Consider the following 16,661-nt stretch of genomic DNA (forward strand, 5'->3'; position numbering starts at 1 on the left):
AAACTATATAAATTCTGACAGATATTATTCTGCCTGTGATGAATGACTTCAGTTGTGGAGAGTCTACATTTTCCCCAGGCAGCTTATTCCTGTATTAACTTTGGCTTGAGAAAATTTTCTTTGATATTTAGTCTTAGTTTTCCACCATTTTTTTAAATCTCTGACCAAGCAGATGAAGAACGTTGGCTGCCTGCTTGTTTCATATAGCCTTTTAGGTATTTATTATCAGCAAGCCTTCTGTTGCCTGGAGGAAACATAACCTTCTTTCAAAACATGAAGATTCAATGGTGCAGGACAGCACTTATTACACTCTGTGGGTCTGTGAGAAGCTCTGCAGACTGTCCTGAACTCATCTGCTCCTCAGCATGGCTTCATAGGCCAGGTGTGCATCACTTACAACTGATGAACCACCTCATAGATCACGTTTGGAAACCATCAATATAGATTACTTTTCAGTAAGAACTCCTAGAGGGAACACCTTGTCATGTGTTACTAGTGATATTTGATGTACATGATACTTCTTACCGTGTGCCATGTAGTGGAGACAGTTACTTTTCTGTAGTTTGCAAAGATTTTTTTTTTCCTTCATATGCAGGTACATGGGAGGCTAATCACTAGAGGACAGGATGGGGCACTTTGTGATTTGTGTGGATAGCTAATCTTCAAAAACAAGTTTTGCAGTTAAAAGAATGTATATGGAATTTGTTTAGATTAAGCTTTATACTAGGAAACATTTGAATATTATCTTTAAATAGTGGAGGCTAAACACTACCTGTGTCAAGAGATCATCCTAATGCCTTATATTTGGTAAATTCCCTATCATAGGTCTGAAAGAAGATATTTACAAGTACTAGTCTAATTGAGAAGGTATTTAAATGAGTTTGAGAATACACTTTTGCCTTGCTCTGAACATGGATGCTCTGTTTGAATGGTCTCAATCCATTTCTGAAGAACATCTATGTTACCATCATGTTATCCTCAGTCTCATTTGGATGTTTTATTTTCAATGAGTAAGCTGTTAGGTCAAATTATGTTGTGTCTTGGTGTTCCAAGTGTCGACGTATTCGGGGTTAACACGTGGATAAAAAGCTAAACTCTGCATTCCTGCGCTCTTGACAACACACTGTGACAGGACAGACACTGAGCCCTCTTTGCTTTGGTTCTAGACACTGATCTTTGTTCAAACACTAGGTCTACAAGGGACCTTGCTTTCATCATCCATTTATTAATTTATTTGTCCATCAACTAACTTTGTGACAATTATTCCTGAAGAGGGACTGTCTTAGATATTGAAAGGTTTTTGAAATTCCCCAGAATACTTAAGACTGAAATACTTTGTGGCTTCTGCCCTTTTAACAACCGTCCAACATGTTTCAGGCTTAGTGTATAGTGAGTCATTTTTGTAACAGAAATGTGATTCTAATACATTTTAACTGAAGCTAGAAGAATATTGGCTGAGGTACATTGAAAAATAGTGTTACATAACATCAAATGAAGTGGGAATAAAAATTCGTCTGCTTTTTCATGCTTGAATGACTTCTGAAATAATTCAAAATTGTGACTTGTTAAAAGGCAAGGGCCATGTGCCATAGTGACTCTTGATCATTTGAGTTTAAGTCAGATGGCAAATCTTTCCTCTTTCCATATTAAATTTTATTAGGAGTATTAGAATAAATAATGCTTAATGCAGGTTTTGCCCCTCATGACAAGGATCACTTTTAAATCCAATTTGACTGTGAAGACTGCAGTATCATAGAAATGGATGAGGATACAGGTAAATCTGGCTACATGTTGTTAAATCATAAATATTTAACCAGGAAAAAGCAAGCCTGGTGACTCTGAACAGGGTACCTCGAATCACCACAGAATCAGCTAGGAAAAATCTGCTATTGAACACAGAAATAAGAAGTTTGAATCTATTCAGAACACATCCATATAGTGCTCTAACTCTCCAAGCTAGAGAAATTCATCTATTAGGTCAACATGAACAATTTTTTACCTTATTTGACAGAAATATTTTCTGTCTACAGTCAATTCTGTAATTTTAAGTATTATCCAGGGGATTTCCAAGGTAGTGCTAGTGCTGTGAGAATGAAAATATACTTACTTTGAGGCCTTTTAGTGGTGTGGAAATTTGATGATATCAAATATAAGTCTACATTTACAGTCATCTGCTCTAGGTGAGCTTGTTTTAACATGGGGGTTGTACTTGGTGATCTTCAGATGTCCCTGCCAACCCCAACAACTCTGTGATTCTGTGTGATTCTGGTATCACTTACAGCTAATCAAGGGCCTTGGGTTATTTGCTCTGGGTAGGGCTCATGTTAGGGCTCATCCTGTCTAATGTATTCAGTAAGGATCTGAAAAGTGACAAGTTGCTGATAAAGGCAGCTACAGAGAGTCACAGAAGGACCTCATGGTGCTAAATTACTGGATGATGAAATGACAGATGAAATCCCATGTAATGTAAAGTGATGCACAGGAGAAAAACAATCTTGTATTTATGCATCCAGTGATGAACTTTGAACTGCTATTGCCATGCAAATTGAGATTCTGGAGTTTTTACAACCAATTTTACATACCCTTCGCAGAAGTCAAACAAGAAAATCAAGTCTAAGGATTATTTTGCATGGATAAAGAAACACAGCACATGTCGTTATGCCTCTGTACAAATCCTTGATGAATGCTCATCCTGAATACACAACATAATTTCTTATCCCTTCACCCTATCTATTTCATTAGATGAAACAAAAGGGTACAAAAAGGATGTCAGAAATCATCAAAGATAGGAATATTCAGCTCTAGAAGAAACAAATATGCAGGCTAAGATTCATCAGCCTGGAAACTTCCCAGAGGAGTCTATAAAATCATAAAATGTGAAGAATGGCAATATGAAATAACCTCCCATAAGATGATCAATAGAAGGTATCAAATGAAACTTGTAGAATCTGGTCCAAAATAAGGTGTTCAAAAACAATGGAAGTGTCCCCAAAACATGCAGATAATGGCACCTGAAAACATCTTTTAATGGTGAGCACAGGGTGGTGCTGTGTTGACAGATAGACTTGATGATCTTAAAGGTCTTTTCTGACCTTAGAGATTCTGTGATTGATATAAAAAAAACCCCTCTAAATAATGTCATAAGACTGTGCTGCAGAATATTATAAGTAGAAAAAATTACATGTGTTCAAAAGGTGGGTGAACAAATTTATAGTAGAAAAATCCAAGGCATAGTCAGTATAGAGATGCTGCCTTTGACTCAGAGAGTTCATGAACCATAAATAATTGAAGTTTGATTAATATTTTGGGGTAATATCATTTTATCCTTACACTGTCTTTTTAGTGTATGCTAGACATCCAATACTAGCAATTGATGGAGACACATGCTGGGGCTTCATGTCTTATCTTGGCTGTTCAAAAGCCTTTATGATTTATCAAGACCTGTAAGGCGACAGTGAGAATGAGAAGCTAGGAATATTTGATAACAGCTGTGCCAGCATTTGGGCTTCATCCATGTGCCATTCAGTACCTGCCTCACCTGTAATACTGATCTAAAGGTGTATGAATAGTCATATGAATCAGGTGAAGAGAATGAGCATCCAGCACTGCTTCTTTACAATTTGTGTAAACAAACTCACCTAAATTTCCCCAGACAACAGGGTATTTTAGCTTACTTCCTCACCCCCGGCATGCAGTCTTGTTTCAGCCTTCCATACCTCTTCATCAATCTTTTTAACTATCTTAGTATTTTTTGTCACCTTCTACTCTTTCCACAGTGATAATGGTGACAACCAAGACCTTCATAGTCCCATGGGAAAAATGTTTTTTTTCATATGAATTCCCATTTCCATTCAGAAAGATCCCTCAGGATCTTCATGGCCAAGTGAAGACCTTAACATCTGTCTCTTGAGATCTAGGATTTGAAACCAGGTCTGCCATATCTCAGGCAAGTATAGAAAAATGGGCTGAAATCTACCTTCTATTGGGAACTGTTCTTTTGTGTAACCCTACAGCCAGTGATTACCCTACTCATGTAAATGGATCTTTCTGTTATCATCTGGTGAGCAATGTTGTTAAAGCTGACTCATCCACATGAAAGGTTATATGATATCTTTATGTTCATTCTTTTGTTTAATTCATATTTATATTGTTCCATATCCTACTCCTTCAGAAGACAAACATCTGTGTTTTTCCAGTCCTTCTCTTCATACAGCTTACTCATTCAGGACTATATTTTACTATCAGGTCTTCAAGAAGGGATTTTAACAAGGCTTTATCATAAGACCCTTATTTTAGTTCCAATGCTTGTTGTCTGTGATAAGCAGCCCAAACCATGATTGAATCACACTGTGAAAGCATTTATCCTTTGGTATATATGACTTTATTCTTTCCTTTTCCACTTACACCTCATTGTTAGATGTGATCTCTCACTGTGCTATGTATAAGCTTGAATTTTAAACTCTTTGAAGTAGGGACTGCTTACAAAATTTCCCTCTTTCCAGAGACAAAGGAACAGTCTGGGAACAAATAAACAAGACTTTTAAAGTGTAAGTCACAGTAAGTTGCTCCCTTGGAATGGAAAAGAGAGGAATGTTGCCCTTTTTTGGCAGTGCTCCTACAGGTAAAGTAATGGTGAGTAAAAAGAAGGCTTCGATATCCGGAGCAGTCGTTTTACCTGCTCAACAGAAGCAATTCACTTAACATGTAAATTGTCTTTTTAAACCAGGAATTCCTTGTCCCTGTGTGGCTGCTTTTTTTTTCCCCTCACTGTCTCTTTTCCCTGCTGCCTAACAGCAGTTAATGGAGCTGCAAATTGTTGTCAGCTTGATATTACCATAGAGCTAGCTTACACAAATACCTGATAAGCACTGTAACACATTTCAGTGGATAAAAATTCATTGCATAGCATTGTTTCCTTTTACTTTAATGTGTTCCAGACCACTTGGACAGCTTGCTTAATGAATCCCATTTTGCAGAGGACAGCCACATTTGAGGGACTGCCAGCCTGAGATGCTGGTGCCTACATCCAGAATACTCCAGTGAGATCCTTTGACATCTGACGTGTCTGTGCTGACTGTCTTGTAATGAAATGAAAACAGACACTGGAGGGATGATGGTTTTGACAGGGATGAGGTATTTAAGAGTTCTATGTTTTGTCAGGCTTCTGTGCACATTGTGGTGAGCAACAGCTTTACAGAAAATGTTTCTGCAGCAGCTGCAGGGGCTGCTGATCTTCTGTTTGGACCATTATTTGTATGTCTTCAAACTTAGCACTTTTTCCAGCCTATATATGGAAGTTCACAGGCTTTTCTTCATGATAATGTAGATATTTACTTGGATGGGATCTGTTGTCTTCTGGCTGTGCTTCTCCCTGTTGATTAGAGCTGAAGTCAGTTGGGGTGAACACAGTTGCAGACCAGGTGCTTAGGAAGGGTTTGAAAGCATCTTCTGCAAGTCCAGCTTCCAGGAAAATGGGTGTTCTAGGAAGGCCCAGAGGAGCTGTAGACGCCTCTGCTCTGGGATGAGTCCAGGATGCTCATCCTCTGTCACCCATGGAAATGGCCTGAGTGATTATGGAAGACATTCCTGCTCTGTTGGATCCTGTGCCCGTTTGTCCTAACTTCATCAAATGGTCTCTGAGGAAAAAGGGTGAGGGATCTCTCTCATACAAAAGGAGTCAAGCCCATAAGATTTTTCTCCAAAGGTGGGAAGACATTCTTGAGATTGAGGCAAATATTGCTAAATGATGTAGGAAGCAATTCTAAAATTTGTGGTAATCTCGAGCAGGTTTTAGGGTTTCTGAAAAGAGCTAAAAGTTCTGATAATTTGGAGCTTTTGAAAGTAGACTGGACCAATTGCTGTGTGAATAAAATTTGGGAAAACAGCCAGCATTGGCAGAGAAAAGAAGTGCTGTTTCCAACATGTGACTCTAGGATTAATTCTTTTCTGCCAATTCAAATCTTTCTGTAGTTTTAATTGCCTTCTATTGCTAACTTTTTGTTCATGCATAATGTGTATGATGGCTGAAGTGCTAAACGGTATCAACATTTCATTTCAGATGTGGCAGTCCTCCTGGGGAAGCAATGCTACTCCTGTAGAGCTGTGGGGAAAAAATTTTTGAAGATAAGAAAGAAATTTGGCACATGACTTACACAGGCTTTCCTCCATGGCAGGATTTCTACCTGACCTTTTTGCCTTTGAAACTATTCCTTCACTGTTGCTGAAATTAGTCTGTAAATAGCTAAAATAGATATGCATGGTCCTACTGTTAGAATAATATTATTAGTTCATTTTCTCTTTTTAGAAACTGTACAGAACGTCAGATTCTGATGCCATTCCTGGGCTGTAGGCTCTTCCTTGGACCACCCTTCACTTTTATTTGTACAGAACCTAACACTAAAAGGACTCACTTTCCCTTTAGCCCTCATACCATATAAATACATGTAAACAGTAATAACTGGCCACCAATGCACTTCAAAGTGGACCACAGAGATCAACAGAGGTCAGATCCTCTTTACCTCCATGAAAACAGCAGCAATACCCTTGAAAATTAGTAATGGTGGAAAGAGATAGATATTTATTCCTGAGAACCAACTGTCTGTTTCCAGAGTAGAAATCAACTCATACTTTGTAAGAGAAATATACTACCTCTCTAAACTTAGATTTAAAAGTGTCAGCCTCTCTACTCATGAAAGTGTGCATTCATTGCTAAGGTACACAGTGGACATATAATTTTCCTACCATTAAGTTGGTATTTAATTTACCTCTCTCTTGCAAGTCACTTGAAATTAACATTCAGTAAATTGTTTTTAGGGGAGATGTGGTAGGCACAAACTGAGTATCTAAGTAAACCCTGCTTCTCCCTTGCCTGAGTAAATTAGAACTATTAAAAATTACAGCGTCCTGTGATGGTGGATGTGTAATAAAAATAATAAATAGTATCTAACATTTTAAACATTTCACCCATTTGTTCTTTATGGAATATCAATATGCTATTCATTTGCTGAGATTTGACTCAACTGTTTTTTTAATAACCCTTATGTCCTATAGGTGGAAGCACCCAGGACCAAAAGGGAGACAGACAGGAGAGACCTCACCACAGTTCATCAGTGCTGACACTAGGGAAGAACTGTGGATTGATTGTGTGCTGCTCCATTAGATAAAATTATAATGTCATAGGAAGTTAGTTCTTGATAGTTCATAGCTGTTCAAGACCTGTTTAACAGTGTGGGTGTTTAGTCAGTGGAGTTGGTGAAGTTGTTTTTCTAAAAGAGTGAGCTATACCACCAGGTCAAGGAGCTACAGGAGGAAGTGAATAGAAAATTCAAGAAAATGAGCATGAGATTGACAGGTTGTTCTCAGACACTCTACAATCTCAAGAGTCTCAAACTTTCATTGTAGTGGAGAGCGAGGTGGACCGAGGATCCTGTCAAGGGTCTGTTGAACAGGGGGTTGGAAGATGGTCACCATCTCTACCAGGACAAAACCAGCTGACCAGTGATAGGCAGTGGGACCTCTCCACTGTAGATCACCTAGCCACAACAATGACACTGATGAATTATTTGAGAAGCTAAGGGACGCCTCCAAATCAACTGCCCATGCTCTTATGGGAGAGTTCAACTTGCCAGATGTTAACTGGGAACACCATACTGCTGGCACAAACAGGGCCAGAAGATTCCTAAAACACCTGATGATTTCTTCATGATACAGGTAATAAGAGTGCCAGCTGGGAAGTGCCAGAGGAGATTGGTGGCCATCATGGCCACGGTGACTGCAAAGCAATTGAGTTTAAATTTTGGTTGACAGGAGGAAAAGTGCCAACAAAACTTCCATCCTGAACCTGAGGAGAGCAGACTTCAGGCTGCTCAGGAAACTAGTGAGTGAGGTCTCCTGGGAAAATACTTTTGAAGATGCTGAGGTCCATCTGTGCTGGTCACTTATTAAACAATGCCTCCTAAAAGCCCAGGAACAGGCAATTCCTAAATGTTGGAATTCAAACGGATGAGACAGAAGATTGGCTTTGCTAAACAGGAATTTTCTCATGGAAATAAGACAAAAAAAGAATGTGTATGCCCAGAAGAAGCAAGGTCAGGTGACATGGGAGGAACACAGAGATGCTGCTGGTATTGGTACAAAAATGAACCTAGTACTGTTTCATTTCCTCTTCTCACTAACTTTTCACTGAATTTTTCTTCCCATATGTGCTCTCTCCCCCATGTTCACTGACTTTGGGAAAGATCTATGGGAAGAAATGACCTTCTTTCACATACTGGGAAAATCTACTCTTGCTGTCCCACTTATAGGTTGTGTGAAAGCACAAAAAAGGTATTAGGTTTTCCAGTAGTCTAAAGCAGTGCACTAGAAGTGCAGCTGTGCTTGAATTAATTCATGGTGTATTTCACAGTGATTGAAATTAAAGTTGAATGAAGCATTTCATAAATCACTAGTTTTTACTTTTTTAGATCATAAGTGTTAGACAAGTTAATCTGTTGTAAATTCTTCCAGAATTAGGCAGGGGACATGGCCAAATATGCACCACCTGTGACAGACTGGATCAGCATCATGGCTTTTGTAAAATCATGTGAAATGTAAGATGACTAACATGCACAACTCAGCTACAGTATCCAGCAAGCACAATTTAAACAGGAAATCTTTCAATTCAGGGGTGAAGATAGCAGCATTTTGTTTGAAGATTCTTTTGTACGCTAATGATCATCTATTCTATCTTTTTCAGACTGGAACAGGAGCAGGGAGGAGCTCACTTTTTGTTAGAGATTCTGCTACCCAAATGTAAGCCATGACCTTAAAGGGTGCAACTCCCCACCATACCCTGCTGCTGAGATCTGAGCCTGTATCAAAGCTGCACCCTAATCTTTGCAGCTGGCAGCTAATTAATCTCATCTAGTGTGTACTATGCTTACACATATCAGGACTTGACTTTTTGTTGTATTTTCAGAAACACTGGTGCTGTGAATCCAGTGTGTTGACATTTAACATAATTGACACTATGACATGCTCAGTGATCTATTCAAAATTTGCTCAGACTCAAAAGCTTGTTATTTTCCAGGTCTTTGAGCTTATGCACTTGTTAAACATGCTTTGTTTGTGTATGTATGGACACAAATTAAAAAGTGCATATATAGAATTAATCTATCTGATCCTGAAGTAGCTGGTAAACCAGTTATATAATAGAAACTACTCTCTATACCCTCTTGAAGGAAAGAAGTGATTTCTGTTCACTCTAAATCAGATGCTATTTATGTGATTTCTAGAATTGGTGCCTCAATGTCTCTTATAACACTTGATTAACTAACTGAAATAATTAGGATGCATGTTTATGTAAGTAGAAATCAATATGGAAAGTTAATACTGTTACCGTTAGAATCAAACAAATACTATTACAAACCTCTACCCTATCAGCAATTTTTTAGCATTTTCTCATCCTTGACTTGTCAGGTAAGATGACTAGCAGGCGGAAAAGGTACCACCCTAAGGCACTACAGAAAATATTTCCTTGAACTGATAACATAGATATTCATTTATGCATTTATGTACAACTAATTTGTGTAGGACCATTATAATCCACAGAACATGGGAGACACCATATTTCATTGGCAAAATGTCAATTAATTTGCCTCCAACCCTCACCCTGAATGTCTCACATTCCTTGTCACCACCTGCAGAGTTAGAAGGATTCTGTCTCACAAAGTGCCTTATTGAAATATCCTCATCATCCACTGTACCCACATCAGTCTAACCTAGTAAGTTACTTGTCCAATGCCTTCTGTCTCAGTAAAAAATTGTTACACAGATTTTCTGACCTCCATATTTGTCCTCCATTTCAGGGTCATACTTCTCTTTCTTTGTATTACTGCAGTTTTTTGCAGGGGTTAATGTGATAGTTTTCATAATCTTTGTAGAAACAAAGAAATCAGAGATGAAAAAGCCCTCCCAAGTTATTTGTCTAACTCTCTCTCTTATTTTGTGACAGGTAATTTATTCCCTACCACATTGTACTCGTCTTGCTGTAAATGATTTGAAATAAACCATTCACCAATTTACATGGGAGACTGCTCCTCATTGCTAGCTTGAAGATATTTCTCCTACTTTTACAGAAGGAATCTTAAGGAATTTTTTTGTTTCATGACTTCCTTTTTAAAATAGAATGGGTCAAATCCTTGCATTCTTTTTGAGATGACTGAGTATCTTTTGGAGGTGTGAGTTGAAATTGGCTCAATTTTGTGGGTTTGATTTTTTCTTTTTCAACCCTAGCAAAGAGCTACAGGCATTTTTCACTTAGTGCCTCATCATGCCTGTAGAGTTTCTGCAAACTCACCCTGCTGTGGATGGTCTCATCCACGGACTCAGATGTGCTTTCCAAAAGACAGATGATACAATTCTCCCACTGGACTGTTTCGATACCCCCTGCTATACCTTTTGGGCTCACCGAGGGCATGCAACTGCTTTGCTAAAATTTCATTCTTCGGTTAAATCATACAAACTTGTGATTCATCTGCAGGCTCACGCATTAAGAATTTCTCATCTGGAAGATGGGACTCTCCCAATGACCCAAGTTAAGGTTTTGTCCTTTGACTGTTCTCTGTCAAATGGTAACAGTTTTGGCAGCAGTGTCACATCTGGGAGGACCATATTCCTCTCTTTTCAAAGTGAACATTCTCACCACAGATCCACATGGTATGAAACCTTCCACTTCCTTTCCCTGAATCTTCTGCATGTTTCATTTGCTTCAAAAGTGATATTGCTTTGGTGAGAACACCACATCTGTAAACATGGGTGTCAGATATCTGAATGCATTGAGCACAGCCTGCCTCCACAAGCTGAATACATGATCATCATATGTATGTATACACACATACACACATACACATGTATGTCTAGAGATTTAGGACTTTAAATCCAATGTTTTGTAGAAATCAAAATCAGACTGAAAAGGGATCAGTCTGGAACAGCAAATCAATGTTCATGCAAATAAGTAAGTTTCTTACAAGCTTACAAATAAGTTTCTGAGGCTCTCCTTTGTATCCCACTGATGTAAGCTCTGTTGAAATGGAAGTGAGTGCAGTGCCCTGTGGAAATCTAAATTGTGATTATACAGTTAAGGAGACACAATCTAGAAACATGTGTGTTCCATTAACTATGTGCCATGCCTTTGCCAGCTGGTCCTGTGAGGCTCTTACAGGCCTACCATGCCAATCAAGTTTATATTGAAGCAAAAAGTCAATCAGCCACACAGGTGCTTGCTTATGCTGTATAACATCTCAAATGTCGTATAATTATAGAATTGCCAAGGTTAGAAAAGACCTTTAAAGTCATCGAATCCGACCATCCACCCAACGTCACCACCTTGTTCACTGTTAAACCATCAGATGACAAAATCTTTTAAGTAGGAGCAGATTTGTCTGACACCGGCCTTAGTGAAATGTAAGAAGTTACACAGTTGGTGCAGTGGCCACAGCCATACCTGGCTCTGCCATATGTACACTATGCACTGCAGTATGAAGGTTTCTTCTCTGGGATGCTTTTGAAAGAGCTTCTCTAAAATTTCTGTCTGTGGAGTTGCATCCAACCAGGCTGAGCACTGGTCTGCTTTGGAAGTAGGCATTCACAAAGGATACCTTTATCCCTGAATTCTAACTCAGCATTATGGAATTATTGCAGGTGGGTACTGGAAAGTCAGGCATGGCAGTGTTAAGAGCCATTTCACCCAAGTGTTCTTTCAGTCTGGCCTTCAGCGTTATGTGATGTGACTGAGATGTGAGGCCCAACAAGCACCACCAGGCTGTGCTGCACAGCGTTAGAAATTGCTGCTGTAACCAGTGGAGTATCCTTCTTTACACCAGAACTTTGTGAAATGCAGTCTGCTGGATGAAGTGCCTGACCACTTACTCATTACCTTGGTATCAATTCCACACTCAATCTGAAGCAAAGGCAACCTCTTTTGTATTTTGATATACAGGGAATGGGAATGGAGAAACTGAGCATTGAATTGTAATGCCTGCTTGACATCTTCTTTCCCTAATACTTGGAACTAGAATTGTTAAGTTAAAAACAAGTCATGTTTACAGTGAACTGAGTGGAATTCACATTCCAGCTCACATCAATCCCTTCTGGTATTATGAATTTATTACACAAAATGAAAATAATTTTCATCCAACAGAGGCTAAAGCAATTGCAACAAACTTGTTTAATATTTGATTTACTTCAGGAGATTTCCAGAGCTCAATCTCTGAGTTTGTTTTTTCTAGGAAGGGTTTGGATTACTTGCCATTATCATAATTTTAGATTGAAGCCAAAGATAAAATGCTGGACAGCTCATCCAATTACTTGTTTCAAAAATCATGCCTGTGTCTGTGGTGAGTATAATAAAGCCTGTGTGTGTAGTTGCAAAATGTATAATATGTTTTCATCTACCTATTGCTTTGGCTATGTGTTATAAACTTTGTCAGGCTATTCACAGCAAACAAATACTACCACACACAAACTGAATTTGAAGTAGTTTACCTTTCTTTCACATGGATGGATTAAATGGAAATATCAGTGTCTCATCATCCTGCCACAGGTACAGCAAATTATTCTTTAGATAATGAAAGAAGCACAGAAGGAATCAATTCCTGATTTTTTTCTCCAAATTTACTCATTTTTATGCTAAGTAGAAAACAGAAAACATGACATTGACTGTGAGTAGCTGGCTGCAAAATGAATGTAATCAGAATTTTTTTATATATAGAGGCAAAGGTTTATACTGGATCTGATTTAAACAAACACTACAGTTTTTGAAACATTTCTAGGGTGAAAAAAATAATGTTGGTTTCTGAGTATCCAACCTGATATGCCCTCAGAATGACCTGATTTTGGGTTGGTATCAAATTGTGCAGTTCCCATGGAAATTATTACAAGCTCCAGCATTATATGATAGGTGGGTTAAGATTTCCATCTGATCCAGCGGAAGCCTTGCCTCTTTAAAAGTTTATGGTTTTAGCTCAAGGAATTTAATATCAAGGAAAACTTTAATGATGGAATGAAATAAATATTTTATCTTAATATAACTTTAATTTTCATGGTTTACCATCTTCTGAGCCTTTCTGATATTTTCTGCAAATAGTATTCAGAAGTAGCACAAAAGCTTGAATATGCAAATGCATATCCCAGCTTTATTTCCTTTCCTGCTTCCCTTTCTTGTAGTTGAAAATCAGCCTGAAAGGAAGGACAAAATGGGTTCCTTAGAAGGTCTTAGGTAAAAAACGAGGACTCCATGATAACTGAGCTGGTTTTAGAGTCCATTTCTAAACTCAGACACCTTCCATGGCTTGTGCAGGATGATTCTCAAAGTCCAAATTAAGGTGCACGATTTTCTGAGCTCCTCTCTGAGTGCGATGTAGACATCACTGCAGAGTTCAGCTTGAATAAGATAAGACAGAGAATGGATGATGCTATAAGACCATAAAGACAATAAAGGTAACATCCAGTGATAGGAGGAATTTGTAATAGAATTTCCAGAGTTTGAAATTTAGATTAGTGATGAATAAAGTTTGAGTTTCTATAAAGAATTATCTTAGGAGTGTTTTATGGGACTACAGTTAGACTTCCTCTATTCTTTTGTAGTCAACATTTATGCCACCAAGAGAAAGCTGACATGATACCCCTGTAATGCATCACATTTTCACCACATAATTTATATGTGGCGAAAATTTCATCTTTTCAATTTCCAGTGCTGAGCTGTCTTTAAGTTGATCAATTTGGATACCGAATGGGAAGGGATGCTCACTGACATTTCACAGCACTTGCATTTTGAATGGCTCAGTATTTCCAAAAACACCTTGTTTTTATTTCAAATATGACTGCCACCATGAAGCTTAGAAACCACACTGCATGTTTAATGAGAGCTAAATATTCCTTACTGCCTTGAGAGCTTTTAGAGGAAAATGGGAACTCCTTGTTTAGTCTAAACAAACCTTCAAGATCAATCCTGACCACATTTGGTTTGAGAAGTCCCTGTGACGGAGCTTGACTAACATCTTGGTTTTTATTTTTGGCATCTTCTTGTTCATGTTCTGGAGATTATTGCCGTACCTCTAACAGAAGGTGTGTTTTATGGGAAATTTTGCAGTGTGACATGCCATGTGCCTCTGCATATGGTAGATTTTTTTTTTTTCTGGGGGACAGTTCAGTCTTTCCTCAAGCATGAGAAACTCTTTGGAAAAATTGCCGAAAAATCCTCTCTAACCAACACTTTATTACATTTCATGAACCTCATTAGTCTTTTTTTGGCCATCCCTTTATGCATTAACATATGGTATCAATAAATAATACAGGTGTTCACAGTTCACGCCATCCTGTGAAGCACACACAGAAGGATGTAGATTACATTGAGACAAAAATGCATGAATGATCTGTATGGATAACCAGAATCATCATCATTTAACCAGCTGCTGACAGTTTTCAACTCTAAATGAGTTTTGACTGTGTTTGGTACTATTCAGTTGGGGACAAGGCCATGTATTCAAGCACAAAGGTTTTTGGGTTGACTTGTGGCAGTTATAGGTGCTTCAGTCTGTTGTAGTTTGACATGGAAGTGAATTCTTTTAACATTCAAATCACAGTGCTGAGGCAGTGTTTAATCTTGGGGTGCTGCTGATACCACATGTGCATGTTACCTCACCAAAGGAGTTCTGAGTTAGCACTGTCAAAAAGGCAACTCTGAACTCGCAGGGCCTTTGGATCTTGAGGTCTGTTGGAGATGGGCAGACAATCTCCATCCATCAGTGAGGGAGGAAAACAAGGGGCTCTTGCTTGGCCTGTGTGGGATGTTGGTTCTTAAGGAAGCTGAAGACTGAATGAAACTCAAAGTGAAAATCGACCATTGTATCATGTCTTTCCCCTTGTCCAAATGTGTCAAGACAGCTTGGGGAAGTGGAAATAAATGGCCCGGCTATGTCCATTCTGTACAGCTTTAGATGATTTCACCCTGAACCACTCACAGTAATGTTACTGAATTCAGCACAGAACCAACAGCCTACCTCAAAACTGATGCTGGTACTGCCTTTCATAAAGTAGTTTGGAGCAATCAGATCAAGTTCCTGCCAATGATGGCAGCAACTTGGATATCTCTATTAGGTTAATGCCCAAGTCAGTATGCGCAGGATATTTAGACCAACATAAATGAAGTAGGCAACTAATTTTTGGAGGTTTTAGCTTATTAGTCCACATTTTACTCAGACCTTTTATTTCAAAGATGCAAGAAATGAGACTTGGAGAAATGATACCTTTTCTCTAGTAAAAGTATCAGGAATGTTCTTTAGTAGAAGTTATCAAATTTCAAAATGAAAATAGTCTCTTCAGATGAAAACTGACTACTTCTTATTTTAAAAGTAGTACTATTCAGCATTTCTGATGGCTCTGTACTTTCTATATTCCTTTTTTATTTTTGCTTTTTTGGGAGAGGGAGATCATTAAATGAGAATTCATAGAGAATCAAGCAGTCACCCAAATGATATTTTTCTGCAAGTACCTGATTTTAGCCTCTACTTCCTCTACTAGGCTGCTCTACTAGAACTCAAACTTTATTACAAATTAATAAGTCTTTAAATAAGAAGATATTATCCTTTTCATTCAGATTGCACTAATGACAAAGGTAGCCAGTGCTACACTAGTTATATGGATAGGTTTTCCCTGATGTGTAAATACAAGGCTCAGCAAATGTGTAAGTGTTTTGGAGAGGTTGCCAGAATATATTCCAGGTTTCTCACAAAAACTCTTAAGATAACAATATTTTTTTTTTTTACTTATCCTCATTACAATTTGATCAGTCTTTAGACAATGAGAGGCTGGAAATTTTCCCTAGCATTTATGAACAGATTGCAAGATTTTCCAAACTGCTGGGGCCTCACCAGAGCAGCATAAATGAGCTGCAATAAAGTGACCAAAGGCTTTACTATTCTTGCATGTAGCTCTTCTTTGCTTAGTTGCATTTGTTGGACAAATTTTCTATGGGTATTCATGTTACTTTGGCCAAAATAATCAAACCTGTTAAGATATTCCAGTAAGATTCAAAGGGTGCTTAAAGCACTGCAGTGTTTAAGCATTGGGGTCTGATGTCTCAAGTGTATATTCCTGTGTCATGTGCAGTGAACCAAGAGCTACAGGCTTCCAAGAATGTGATTTACAACAGGCAGGGAGCTGAAGGGGTATAGCTTTGCCATTTGGTAGGAAATGATGCAGAAATGGCCTGAAACAAGGCTGAAGGAGACAGAAATGCTCTTCTGGCCTTTGTATAAAATTCATGGAATTTAGAAGGTGTATAAAGCTGCAGCTTAGTGCACATGAGAAAGGAGAAAATTAATTTCTGAGTATTTCTCATTCCTCCTGGGCTGATTATGTTGTTGTTTGGTTTTTTTTTTTTTTTTTTTTTTGTGGGATTTTTTTCTTTTGTGGGTTTTTTTGTGGTTTTGTTTTGATTTATTTTTTACATAAAGATTCATTAAAAAAAAAAAAGAGTAGAAGCACTTCAAAGAAAAGACTCATATCATTCATTGACCTCTCTGACCAAAATGATAAAAAAAATCAGATTCATCCCTATCTTCAAGTTGTGTCTTGTGTTCTTGTTTTAGCCTAGTTTGGGAGCGCACTTTCAACACTTTGAT

Source organism: Anomalospiza imberbis, chromosome 1, assembly GCF_031753505.1.
Source record: "Anomalospiza imberbis isolate Cuckoo-Finch-1a 21T00152 chromosome 1, ASM3175350v1, whole genome shotgun sequence".
NCBI lineage: Eukaryota > Metazoa > Chordata > Aves > Passeriformes > Viduidae > Anomalospiza > Anomalospiza imberbis.